This window comes from Penaeus monodon, chromosome 29 (genome assembly GCF_015228065.2).
Source record: "Penaeus monodon isolate SGIC_2016 chromosome 29, NSTDA_Pmon_1, whole genome shotgun sequence".
Classification (NCBI taxonomy): Eukaryota; Metazoa; Arthropoda; class Malacostraca; order Decapoda; family Penaeidae; genus Penaeus; species Penaeus monodon.
The window spans coordinates 35,795,873-35,796,187 of NC_051414.1; the positions used below are offsets into that span (position 1 = coordinate 35,795,873).

At 39.4% G+C, this 315-nt stretch overlaps 1 protein-coding gene across 2 annotated transcripts in view; it reads right to left on the reverse strand.

Annotated features, from left to right (window-relative positions):
- LOC119592214 (cuticle protein CP1499-like) overlaps positions 1 to 315 on the reverse strand; it is a 3,549-nt gene that overhangs the window by 1,890 nt on the left and 1,344 nt on the right. The window lies entirely within an intron of this gene.

The following is a 315-nucleotide window of genomic DNA, read 5'->3' on the forward strand; positions in this document are numbered from 1 at the left end:
CGTTCTAAGGAAAGAGAGTCTAAGGAACAATTAGATTAGATATTTGTGTAATTAGATATTTGTGCAGATGTCAACAATGAATCTCTTGTATTTAGAAATAATAATAATAGTAGTAGATATGAGTACATCGTAAATCGATTGAGTGTTTGTTATGGTTCATTATTATTCCCGCAAACCCTCCCCCCCCCCTCTCTCTCTTGAACACAAGCTTGGACTACATTCTGCAGGCATGGGTATCCAGACCCATCTACAGTGTGACCTGTATGTCTGTCAGTTTATCTACCGCGTTTACAGTGTGACCTGTACGTCTGTCAG